Consider the following 13,604-nt stretch of genomic DNA (forward strand, 5'->3'; position numbering starts at 1 on the left):
TTGCCTGTACTGTTGCATTTGATTTGATGAATACCAAGGTAAGAAAATGTTTCCAAAAATAATGAATGCATTCAATATTGGTTACAAAAACAAGCAATTAAAAAAAACTACAACAGCAATTTAGCTAATACATAAGCCTCAAAGCCAAGAGTTCTCAATTTGGAATCTTGGCTCAGACCTTTTGATTTTCTTTTTGCTCCAAACTCACACAGGACCTTGGAACACAATTTTCAATTTTTAGTTTACTAAAACGATTCAACGATTTTAGCAGATTTAAAATATTTCAGTATGTACAACTGCAATTAATCCATGTAATGTTTTAATGCATCATAACTTAAAATATTGTTACAAGAACATTTTGTTCTGAAATAAACTACATTGTTACATGTTATATTGATGTGCACTAATGTAAACTTAAAAAAAAAAAATCCTCAATTCTAATTGAGCATGTTTCTATGTAAAGTAATTAACCTGGATGGTCAGTTGGTCGACTGGTTGATCCCGATCGGTGTATTGAGCATCCCTGGTCTAGACATATTTAATGAGAGATAGTCATTGAATGGAAATTGAAAACCATCTGACAACATCCCAAAAGTCAAAATTTGCGCATAGTGGAAGTTGTTGTTGACCATTTTGCCGGAAGTAGAGATGACAACCACAGGTTTCTAAAAAAGGGCTGATAAACTCTCGTGCTGTGTTAGATCATCCACTGCTGACCCTTACGAAGTGCTGAGCCGGCAGTTCAGGTTAGTATATCCCACACAAAGATACACAGTGCAAGGACACGGGACATTTTTTTTTTTTTTAATGCTGCATGAACCTTTCACGTGGGATGCATTGACATCAGAGGTAACGTGCCTCAGTGGGTGCCTTTCACAGGCACACACAAAAATAAACACACAGTCACCATCGCTTGCAGCTGCATGTACGTCACACTCAGAATGTTTACGTATGGACAAGTTAACAGAGCCAGATGTTCCAACACAAGTCTTCATTGCAACTGTACGCCACCAAAAGCTCGATTGCTTTTGTTGCTGATGAAGTTGACAGTTGATGCTTTGTTGTATTTTCTGTTACCGTCTTGACATGACTGTATTTGGACTGGATTCACAGTCATCTGTCAGCCGCAGAGCTTTGATGACCTGAGATTGGGAAGAAGCAAGTTTTCAAAATTAAGACCCATAGAAGATTGCAGTGGACATGACACGCTCACTTGTCTAAACCAATAGAATGCATAATTTGGATGATGTCAACACTTCTGGTTAATAATTGGATCTAACTAACCAATCACAATCGCAAGTTGATTTGCATGATGTTCATGTTAAAAATGTTGCATATAAGCTTATAAGTTTACAACACGTTACAGCCATATTATCCTGGCGTCCACTATAGCAACTAAAAACATGACCCCCCCCCCCCCCCCCCCAAAAAAAAGAGTCAAAATCAGCAAAAATAAATATGTATATATACCGTAGTTTGTTAGTGTTCTTATGATAGATTACAGACACATACATATGATCTGGGAATCATGGTATGTAATATGTGGAATTTAGTGAAAAGCCAACAGTCACTGTCATACCTCACAGTTCATATCATATAGCAATGTAATTATCCAACCATTGGAGTTCAATTAAAAAAATATATCAAAGCTAAAAGACATGCCAAATTAATGTACTGAGCCAAGGATTGGACCAAGCGTCCTTATGCGTTTGGCCATTTTACAGTGCAGGCCTATGTTGATTAGTTTGTTTATTTGATTATGGACAACTGCTGATGACTTTAGAACTTAAGTCATTTAATTAAAAAAAAATAAATAAGTAAATTACAATTTTTAATTGTGGGAATGCTGAAGCACTATGTTGTTCCTAACCTTTATTATTATTTCACTAATAGCATTTTTTTTTTTTTTTTAAATCCACACCTTCCTGAGAATATATCGCCATTCATTACTTACAGTTTTTGCACAATTTAATGTTAAATATCAACTTTCCCCATTAATGGGACAGACTTTTAAATTTTCTAAGTACTTACCACGCCCGCTTCCATACATACAACTTATTATTACTAACTGTCTGATCGTCTTGGTGGTGCAGTTGGTAAAGTGCATTGTCCAGTAAACAGGAGTCTTGATTAGACAGAATGCAGTCAAGTTGTCTTTTCATGCATTTATCATTTAATTACAATTAAAGATTTGAAATTTTCACATAATTTATCTTTAAATTTACTTCATAAGCTCATGCATTCAAATCTTGGCATTCAGTTATAAGCATTCCGCTTTTCGGCATTCCCACGCAATTTCTCCACAAATTGCACTTTGTATAGTTTTAATTAAATGAGTTTAATTTCTTACATTTAAAATTAATAATAATAATAATAATAATAATAATAATAATAATAATAATAATAATAATAATAATAATAATAATAATAATAATAGTAATAATATTCAATTAATTCCACAACAATGTATTTAATTGGATTTAAAAGGTTTATGTTATATAGGCTAGCATCAAGATTACGTGTACTTCAACTTACAACATACAAAACTGTTTTGTCTTGGTGCTGTGGGAATGGAACTCCGACGTAAACCAAGAATCCCTGAAATTGATAATAATTGGTCTTGATTCAGGGACAGGATTTTCCCTATGTGAAATGAGGTTCCAAATTGTCTCTTCTGTTCCGTCTGGGCCATCAAGTCACCATCAGCATAATTTTCCCGTCATATTTTTTTTTTAAACTACTGCTCTTCCACAATTTACATTTCATGTAGGTGTGCATAGTAATGGCATCATTATGTGCTCAGCTACTTTCAGGTTGTTTCCCTCTGAATTCCCGCCAATGTGTACATGCAGTGTATATACTTCAGAATGTTTCTCATTTAATTGACTGTATGTCAATTAAATGTAACACGTGACATGCCTGGACACGTTCCATGACCTATTAATGAATTAGGTTTCACTAACAGAGAAGTATACTATACAGCAAAGTGAATGGAGTGAGCAATGGGTGTTTTTTTTCAGTGAGTTGCTTTAAAAGCTTCTGTGGTCCATCCACTGACAACGATGAGAGGAGGTGATGACAGGAGATGAAAGCACACGGACGCAACACACATTTGCCATCTTCGTTTCATCCGGTGTTGCAGTCACCTCAGCGACCTCTAACGTCATGCTTAGTATTTTTGTTTAACTTGTGTATTTAAAAAAAAATAAAAAAAAAAATAAAAAAAAAATAAATAAAAAAAATAAATAATAATAATAAAACTCTACCCTTCAACAACATGCCCTAGATTCTATTGAATTAAATAATAGTTGAAAATCTTTGTGGGATGTTCTGAGAACAAAATAACAAGAATGCAAAAAAAAACAAAGCTACAAGACAATATAGATTAAAATAGTTAAATAAATAAAAGGGGATAAAAAAAATAAAAATATAAGTAATAATAAAAACAATAAATAATAATAATACTAATAATAAACATAAATAAAAAAAAAAAAAAAAAGATCAATCAAATGCCAAACTAAAAAAATAAGTCTTAAGCCTCCTCTTAAAAACATCAATATTCTCTGCAGACCTCTGAAGTCAGACTCACACGCACAATAAAAGTGATAAAAATCATATCCCAGGCTCATTAATTCATGTGGCACACGGAAGCAAATCATGTGTGTCAACTTTCACAATCCTTGCTAAAATTTGGGTTGTAAATGTTCATGTTGTGTGTAATATGTATATGTATGGGATTATAGCCATTTGACGAATTTGCATTTGCAAGGGAGATGGGATTCTGTTGACAATAGGCTGTGATATATTCCATCCTTCATTCCTTCTGACAAACATTTTGAGTGACATCACAAAACTTTGCCATGTGAGTGAAAGTCCTGAGCAGAGAAGAAAAACATTGTGACATGAGTGCATCCTTGAGAATCTTTAGTCTTTTTCTTCACTTCCCCTTGTTCTTGGCCACTTCCCCTTATTGGGTCATTCATGTGACTCTCGTATCCGCTTGCTAAGGAAGTTCAGCAAACACTAGGGGGAAGGTATAGCAGAGAAGTGGATTTAAAAAAAAAACAAAAAACAAAAACAAAACAAAAATAATAATAATAATAATAATGATAATAATAATAATAAGCTGAGCACTACTGAGAACTAGCCTGGGTGTGGCGCTGTCGTGTCTGCCTCATCGAGAATCGTGACACACGATTTGCCTTTTGGGTCTGTTACGTGCCAGAGGATGTTAGGATTGTTTAAGATGTTTTAAGGAGGCAAGTAGAAAACGTGGATGGCTAGAATAATGACAATTTATTATGCCAAAAGAAAGCTCTCAAAAATATACAAGGACAATAATATAAATTTCAACACAAACAAACGAAACAAAACTGCTGCAGCAAGGTGGAGAACCTCCTCTTCAGGTGACGCTCCGTCCATTATATAGGTGTCGAGCTCATCAGCTCCCAGGTGCGGCGAATCAGGTGCAATCAGCTGAAAACTGTAAAGATAGGGCAAACAATTCTCACCCAGACCCGACCCAGTCTGCATGCTGCCTGAGCCTCCCTAGTATTGTCTTAAATGATGACACCGAGCCAAAAAAGACAGACAGACTTCATTTAATCGCTGCCTTCCACTGTGATAATGAGAAGATGATTCCTGCAAACATGGGAACCTCCAGAGGTTGAGGAATCACATTATTGCTTCTCATCGCTTATTGCTTTCCCAGTTAATGTTTGTCTTGGCGATCACACAACTGCATCACTGAGCAATGTGAAACAATCACATCTGAGGCTAAAAGTAATTATTTCAAATTGCAACTGCTGGAAGTGCTGTGAAAATAATTTGCATGGTATAGCACGCGTAATCACATTTAATATGTTGACCACATTATGACCACTTACAACCCAACAGATGTATCTTATTTTTAGCTCCCCTTGTGTATCTAAATGAGCTAAACAAAGGATGATTAAAAAAAAAAAAGGAAGATGGAGTGCAGTTCTAGACCCCTGTAAACTGCGATAGTATTAAGAATAAGATACAATGATTACAAAAAATTATGCCATATTTTCTATTCCAAATCATTTATAATGAGCGCATTGTTTAGTCAATTTATGTCTGTATTTACAAGTGTAGTGGAATACATTAAATGTATTTATCCATATTCAGATCTAAGAGTTTAAAATGATGTAATTGACATTTCATTTGTGCATACTGTACTTTATGTGTATGTGAAGATAGGCCAGGTTTGAATTTAGGTGGTAATCTTTTGATTTTGTCATAGCTTTGAGAGTTGGTGTGCAAAGAGACAGGAAGTAGGAGGTGGGAATAATAACATCCACAAAAAGGTTCTCTACATGTAATGCCAGTCAGAGTGCCGCTGAACATTTTGTGTAGTTAGAGTTGTCACAAATGATGTATGTTATATATTTTTGGCAGGATAGTTTCTGCGGTAATATGTCCATCTCATTCCCCATCTAGCAACATGTTGAAGGAAACATGTATTTCAATCCGTTCTCTAATGTCTGGAGAAAAATCAAGTGTCACACTAACTGAGAAAAAGATGTTGGAGATAACCAATGTCTTGTAAGGTACACTGCAAATACATGAGCCAAAAAAATAAAAAAATAAAAATCAGGATGAAGGAATATGTTGCATAGTAACGTGTGAAGCATTTGGTCTCACGCCACAGCAGTTTACCTTCTGTCCTGACGTCCACATTACCCAACATGCTAATGCTTCTTGCTAAGTGAAGGGGACAGGCGTCAACTGCCAGATGTCACGAGTGGCTGCTGTGTGCGTCTTTGGCTGTCAAGAAAAGAGAAGGCAGATTTATTTATTTTTTTAACACAAGTACATTTATACACATATAAATGTCTGTTTGCATGTTCACATTGTGTAATGCACATTAACCCCAAACATGTCTGTCATAATTTCAAAGGAAAACATGTTGATACAGTGCATGTAGTGAATCTCATTAAATTGTGCGATCGTAGTTAGGAAGAATCCAGTGGGTGTGTAACCAACATACGATAAACCTTACATACAACTGCAATAGTTTCAGTGTTGAGTGAAAACACTTGGCTTGCATTGAATGCTCTTCTCACTTTGATGACGTCATTCTCCAGGTGTTGCAGAGATCTATCACATTAAGTGTTAGGAGTGTAAGAAGTGGTATGAACGTCAGCATCCTGGTGTGTCAGTTGTGTGAGGTGCGGCAGACACGTGCTGAGGTTGTTTCATTCGCACTGCAGGCTGCATCTCGGCTGGCTGCAAATAATGAGCTGAGAACTCTGGTTGTTGCTGTTGTATTAGAGTGCAGACCCCAATTCCAATGAGGTTGGGTAAAATGTAAATGTGGGTAAACAAGTTCGCAGCTGTTCCAATTTAAAAAAAAGAATTACATTCTGGGGAAGAATGTTCTCGAGTAGGATCTTAAGTAGATTTCACAAGACCGTACTCTACGTCCTCCATATTGAGAAACAGTGAAGACTTCCCCTATTTAAGAACCTTTAGCTGTCTAACAACATGCCTGATGTAAAATAAATGAACATCCATCCATCCATCCATCCATCCATCCATCCATCCATTTTCTTGACCGCTTATTCCTTACAAGGGTCGCGGGGGGTGCTGAAGCCTATCTCAGCTGGCTTTGGGCAGTAGGCGGGGGACACCCTGGACTGGTTGCCAGCCAATTGCAGGGCACACGGAGACAAACAACCATCCATGCTCACACTCACAGTCACACTTAGGGACAATCTGGAGCGCCCAATTAACTCATTCACTGCCAATGACAACTATAGACGTAAAAATCCAAGCAAACAGCCAGTGTTAATTTTGAAAAAAAAGAAAAAAAAAAGAAAATGTAAAATTAAAATTTTAATAAAAAAAAAAAAACAATTGAGTTTTATTGTCTTCTGACTAAATTTAGTTAAAGCCTTAGTCATAACTCAGTCACCTGATTGTATTTTAGTTTTAATCCAATTTTAGTCAACAAAAATAAAGAGCAATTTTAGTCGACTAAAATTGGCTTTTGGAGGCCGAGACCCAGTATGTGGTCTCAGTAAGACCAAGACCAATCACAAGAACGTCAACGCCCGTGTTGTAGGGTAACAGGAATCTGTTCTACGCATGATGGTAGCACTTAGCAATGAAATAGTTGTCATCGTTGTTATTCATAATAACAATGATTAATAACTATGAATGAAAACAATGAAAAACTAAAACTAAATTCAAATTTCTTGTCACAATTTGCACTGGCTGTTTGCTTGGATTTTTGACGTCTATAGTAGTCATTGGCAGTGAATGAGTTAACCTGCCATGCATGTCTTTGGAATGTGGGAGGAGACCGGAGTACCCGGAGAAGACCCACGCGGGCACGGGGAGAACATGCAAACTCCACCCAGGAAGGTCAGAGCCTGGACCCGATCTTGTGTGGTCAGTACTGGGAGGCGGACGTGTTAAGAAAATGGATGGCTAATAAAAATAAAAATAATAGTAATAATAATAAAAATAATAACATAAAAAACAATATTTTAAAATATTTTTGCTGAGTTTTTTTTGTTTGTTTTTTTGTTCGTAGACCACCCCTGATCCCCTTTTAAACTGATGGGGGTGGGGTGGGGGGGACATACATTGAATGTTTGTTAGCATTTTTAAAAGAGTTTTTTGAGAGATTAATTCCCTCAAACAACCCCCACAATCCCCATGGGCTTAAATTATACGAGGATATTCACTAATTCCTGTGAATAGATAGAGTCGATACTTAGTTGACCATAAACCTCTCTGGAGCAAGTGCATGCGACTGCAGTTATGATTATCCTCTCATTTCAGTCGCGGTTGAAGAACTCATTCTATCCTTCCATTCTCTCAGGCCTTCGTTTTAATTGAGCCCCTCTTTCTTGAGCTACTCTCGAGCAATTGTACTCAATTGATGTTTTCCATTTTCATCCACACTCAAAGCAGTGCCTAAGTGACCCGATCCATTAGTGCAAAGAAAAGAGTGAGTGAGTGAGTGAGGAAAGAGATGCTGAGAAGGCTACCATCTTATAGGGGAACGACCACCTGCTGACCACGCAGCCAGAGCGGAGATATCAGCAGATGGATGGAACATTGCGGCAAGGGACTTGGAAGTGACACAGTGGACATTGACTGGTCTGTGCGTGTGCATGCTCAGGCCTTGATTTGGCTCAGCTCGCCACTCATTTAGCAGTATAATACGTCAAGGGGCCTTTAGTGATCTCAAAATGCTCAACACTTGAGACTTACCCAATTCTCAGTGACATCAAAAGGAAGGCTGGAAATAAGGTAGCCATGTGTGTGAGGGCTTTTTCTGCAGTCCACTCATGTTTCATCCATATGAATGTGCGTGTACGTGTGCTTGGAACTGACGTCAGTACTCCTCCATTCCTGATTTAACACCAAGGGGAGGTCTCAGAGTACCTTGTAGGAGTTATTGAGTGCTATTTATAGACTGAAGTGAACTAGGTGCAAATGTGATAGGTGAAGTTTCACATAATCAGTACCTAGATGGGAGCATGAATGTGTATAATGGTATATATATTTTTAAGGATCTTCAAATGGCGCATTAGCTTGATGAACTTCCACTAGTGTGTAGAGTTAAGTATGTCAGATTTTTTTTTTTTTTTCATGTGTTGTCCAGGGTCCTCAGAATCAGGAGTGCTGTCTCATGTTCATGTCTCCAATATAAAAAACAATTTGATATGTCCTGTATCTCGATACATCGGGTGCAATAAGATGGTACATTTGAAAGTGGAACGATTCGATTTGGTTCACTTCAAGGCACTCTTGTTGTACATTCCTCATTATTGCTACATCTATGCAAGCATTAGTTTAGGGTTAGTTTTGAATTTTAAATGTGATTTAAGTATATTTATTTTGAAATTAACTGGAATAACGATGTTTGAAAGTGTGTGGCACAAAAGTAACAGCCAATAGAAAAGCACTTTCAGATGACGTCGCTCCGAGCTGACAATTTTGCGTGTTTGACTTTTGGCTCCAATGGCTCAGCTCACATGCTTTTTCATTGAATCCGGCCGAAATGCAATGCCAGGTAAGAAGGGCGTTGCTTTTTTCATTTTACCATAGTGTTTATTAAATCTTGCACACAAGTAATAGACGTTTAAAAAAAAACAAAAAACTAATACTAATACTAATACTCAGCATTTTTGAAATAACTAAAACTAATAAAAACTAACAGAGCCACTCAAAAAAACGTAATTAAAACTAACCAAATTTAAAAAACAAAACAAAACTCAAAACTAAATAAAAACTAACTAAAATGAAATTTCCAAAACTATAATAACCCTGCTGGGTGGCATGGAGGGTGAGTGGTTAATTAACCACTTACTCCTCACAAGGGTCATGGCCGCAGGGGTGCTGGAGCCAATCCCAGCTGGCTTCGCACAGTCGGTGGGAACACCCTAAACTGGTTGCCAGCCAATCGCAGGGAACACACACAGAGACAAACAAGCATCCACACAAACGAGCACACCTAAGGACAATTCAGAGCGCCCAATTAACCTCCCATGCAAATATGCAAAAATGCATCCTTTCTATTGCTTTAGCACTTCACATATTCAGAATGCTACAAAAAATTTGTAAAATACAACTCAATGGAACATCAAAATGGTAGAATATTTTGTATAATTTTTTTTTAAATATTGCAGAACTGTCACAATGTGTGACTTCAGGTTTCAAATTAAGGTTTAGGATTCAAAGTAGGGCTTCAAAGTACTGTTTTAAAGTATTGTAGGGATTCAATGAAGGTTTAGTGTTTCAAAGTTAGGTCATAATTTATTGCACTGGAATTTATTTTGGAAAAACCTCATAGGTGGAGTCCTGGGATGGTCTCATGTCACCTATGGTCTTGCGATATCTACTGGCTTATTAGCAATCATCCATCCATCCATCCATCCATCCATCCATCCATCCATTTTCTTGACCACTTATTATTGAAAATTTCAGGAGACTTCTATTTTGAATTCCAACATCATAACTACAGCGTCTTGCAAAAATATTCATACCCCTTGAATTCTTTTAACATTTTGGCACAGTACGACGACAAACATAAATATATTTCATTGTAATTTAATGTGATAGTTAAATACAAGGTAGCACACAATCGTGAAGTGAAACAAAGTGTATATCTTATTTCAAATTTGTTTTACAACTAAAAAACTGTATAGGGTGTGCAAAAGTACTCAGCCCCCCTGAAATAATATTTTGTCGAACACTCTTTTGCTACAATTACAGCTTCAAATCTTTTGGGGTATTGTCTATCCGTGATTTTCACATCAGGATTCAGGAGGCTGAAATGTTTGCCCATTCCTCCTTGCAAACAGCTCCAGCTCAGCTAGTTTAGATGGAGAGCATTAGTTAAGTTATGTGGTGGAGGTTGAGGACCCAAATGCGGGAAGTGGGGAGGCGTGGCAGGTTTGCAGGATGTCAAAGAAAAAGGGATTTATTTCCAAAAGAAAAAACGATAGGCAAACAAGGAACTTGCAGTAATAATAATAATAATAATAATAATAATAATAATAATAATAATAATAATAATAATAATAATAATAATAATGATAGACCAAAAGCAGATAAAAAGTAAAAAAAACAACACACAAGGCTAACTAGGGCAAAGACCGGACAACTGACAAAGACTCAGAAACGCAAACGAATGATCCGACAAAGACTGCAGGGAAGTAGGAAACTAAATAGGAGCAAACTAACGAGACAATAACAAACACCTGGACATGAGACAAATGTCAGAGGGTGAATACAAGGGACCAGGATGATGAGAACATGGCCGCATTCAGACTGTAGGCATATCTGACTCCAATCGGATTCCTCCTCCTCCTGGCAAGAAGAAATCCATTTGTAAAAGCCAGCCATGAGAAGTCACGTCTGCAGTTTGCCAGCAGCCATGTAGGAGACGTCGCTGATGAATGGAAGAAGGTCCTCAGGGGTCAGATGGGACCAAAACTGAACTTTTTGGCCTACATGACGGACGCTATGTTTGTAAGAGCAACACTGCTCATCAGTCTCAACACACCATCGCCACTGTCAAACATGGTGGTGGACAGGGAAGATGTTGCGAGTAGAAGAGAAGATGGATGGCGCCAAATATTGGCCAATCTTGGAAGAGAACCTGTTGGAGTTTGCATTAGACCTAAGACAGGACAAAATTTCACCTTTCAGCAACTCAACGACCAAAAAAGCATACATCTAAAGTGACAATGGAATGGTTAAATGAAAAGAAGACTTTCACATAAAATTTCAGTTTTATGTTTTGTGGTTGTACTGTGCCAAAATGTTGACAAACTCAAGGGATACTGTATGTCCATTTGTAAGCATGTATATGAAACCTCATTTGCAGAGTCCTAGGATGGTCCAGTACCCCCAGAAGTAGACTTGTCTTGCAATACCGAAGAGTTTATGTCTGTCGATAGCTAGATAGACAAAGACAAGACACTTTTTTCCTCCCTTGAAGTGTGTAAGCAGTTTGAACAAAAGGTGTGACTATATGAGAAAATTGTATCATGCTTTGCTTCTGTCCTACTCTCCAGTCGATATGAACCAATATTCAAAATCTATTTTCACGATTTTGCATTCTATTCCCATGCACTCTCATGCTCATCATTTGCTGTGCGTCAAACAGTATCGATGTTCATTTAGTGGCTATTTGAAACGTCCAAGACTGAGTGACGAGTGGCGCAAGATTGATGTGTGTACCGCCTCGTCGCTCTCCTCATATTAGCGAGTGGGTGTGAGCATTCAGGATGATAGATTGCTTTGAGATAAAGGACGAAGAAATAATCGACAGCTCATACCAAAGCAATAGAGATAAACACAGGCTGGCAGGTATTTTGTTGCTGTCTGACAGGTGTCATTTGATAAAACGAAACATGTTTGTGTTTTTATTATTAAGTTCACTGTCTGCCTGTCCCTCAGATGTTTAGTTTCTTTGCTTTTCTATGTTTTGACATTACGTATTCATGTGCGTCAGGCATGAGGCATGGCTGTGGGTTAAAAATAAATGGGGGACAGAGGGCTGCTAGCAGAGGAAATGGTGATGGGGAGTGGGAGGTTGGGGATATACAGAGAAGGGAGGGAGAGAGCAATTGGAGGAAGTACTGTAATGCACCAGCTATAGACACACAAGTCTATAACAGAAATATTAAATCCACCCCTTGAAAACGCCAAAAGGGCTGTACGGTGCATTAACTGATGTTACTCAAGATATAAAAGTCAGTTATAACGCCTATAATTATAGGTTTTACTAGTATAGTATTTAGGATTACTAATTGTATTTAACTGTAATTCATCGTAAATGCCTTTCAAACAATTACTGGTTCTTTGGTCAGAAACAAAAGAATCTAAGACAATAAATGCAAACTCTACACAAATTCTCTTGTATTTTCTTGTTGTCGCCTTACCCAGCTATTTAGATGCCTAATTTTGTTGTAAGTTTACTTTGTAGAATTTGGATATATACATACAGTACTTGCAGTACATTTATGGCAATTCAAACTTGTATTCCCCAGATACCAATAATAAGCAGAAGCTGCATCTGTGCATTTATCCATTGTCTTCGCGCTTGCTCCTCACAAGAGTCGTGGGGGTGCTGGAGCCTATCCCAGCCAGCTTTGGAGAATCCTAATATTACAGCTGTGAATGTATTTACTTGGTCAGACGTGGCGAAAATTTGTGTTACAGCAGACAATCAGAGTGCACTTTTTCCTTCTGTACTTTGGTTTGCAAGTTGAAAAAGTAAGAACTTGAAGTTGGAAAACAATGACAGAACATTCATCTTATCGAGGGTGACCACTGATTTTCAAAATGAAAAAGTGCGACACTATAATTTCACCAAATTTCCCTGCTACTTTGGTAATGGGGTTCGGGTGTGGGAGTGGCCTTGAAAACACTGTTGACGTGCATCAATCGCTACCAAACTGCTGACCCAAACTGTAATCATCCGTCTGTCAGTCCGTCATTTTATTTTAACCGCGCTTCTGTCGTCACTTCGTCACCACTATTTTAGGACCGACAGACAAAGGCTGGCATTTCGTCAGCCGTCGCCACCAGTATCAGCAACACACAATTCATTATTTGTTTAGCATCTACTTCATTTTTTTCTACTATCCTCCCTGTCAAACACACTACAACAGTAACCTCCTGTCGCTTGCATTTTTTTTTTGTTTGATGTGACGCTACCAAGGCCGCCAAGCAATCTTCTCTTCCTCACCTTCATCTCACTGTTACCTCGATTTTGCTCTCTGAGAATTGCATTTCTTCTTTTTGGTTTCCTTTGTCGCCTTCTTGACGCTCATGAAGCATTAACCAGAATGCTCATGCTCATTTGCGTTCGTGTGATGCTTTGCATTGACCATATTTGGAATTGGGCGGCACGGTAGTCGAGTGGTTAGCACGTCTGCTTCCCAGTTCTGAGGTCTCCGGTTCGAGTCCAGGCTCGGACCTTCCTGGGTGGAGTTTGCATGTCCTCCCCGTGCCCGCGTGGGTCTTCTCCGGGTACTCCGGTCTCCTCCCACATTCCAAAGACATGCATGGCAGGTTAATTGGACGCTCCGAATTGTCCCTAGGTGTGC

This window comes from Festucalex cinctus, chromosome 6 (genome assembly GCF_051991245.1).
Source record: "Festucalex cinctus isolate MCC-2025b chromosome 6, RoL_Fcin_1.0, whole genome shotgun sequence".
Lineage (NCBI taxonomy): Eukaryota > Metazoa > Chordata > Actinopteri > Syngnathiformes > Syngnathidae > Festucalex > Festucalex cinctus.